Source organism: Adelges cooleyi, unplaced genomic scaffold, assembly GCF_023614345.1.
Source record: "Adelges cooleyi isolate 19-005CV unplaced genomic scaffold, UGA_ACOO_1.1 ACOO_flye_CR_arks_rails_tigmint_CR_PRNA_1, whole genome shotgun sequence".
NCBI lineage: Eukaryota > Metazoa > Arthropoda > Insecta > Hemiptera > Adelgidae > Adelges > Adelges cooleyi.
This window is the reverse complement of record NW_026095751.1, coordinates 142,241-142,779: the sequence shown is the minus strand read 5'-3', so window position 1 is coordinate 142,779 and position 539 is coordinate 142,241.

Sequence of the window (539 nt, the reverse complement as noted above, 5' to 3'; positions counted from 1 at the left end):
CTCCTCACGTCACAACATATCAACCTAAAAAACAAGCTCCTACTATATAAACTCCTACTCAAACCGATCTGGACATACGGTGTCCAACTGTGGGGTGCAGCCAAACCGTCCAACCTAAATAAAATACAAGTCTCCCAATCAAAATGTCTACGCCAAATAACCAAAGCTCCTTACTATGTTTCCAACGACACTCTACATAGAGATCTAGCCATTTCAACAATCCAAAACGTTGCAAAAACTTTCTACAAACGCACACACTCCAAATTCCTCAGCCATCGTAATCCCTTGATTTCCGAACTATCTACTAACGCAATTCCTGGTGACCCCAGAAGGCGACTTAAACGTACCTGGTGTCGTGACCTACTAAATAAAAATATTTATATACCTCTACTTCCCCTTGATTTTGTATTCAATCTCATTATCTTACAATAGCACATTTAAAATAAACTCCTGCCCTTAAGTGCCTCCAGGTGGCTTCTTTTCTCCTGCCTCAAGCCATGTCTCCTCCATCGCATACGCTTATTGTAAAATAATAATTA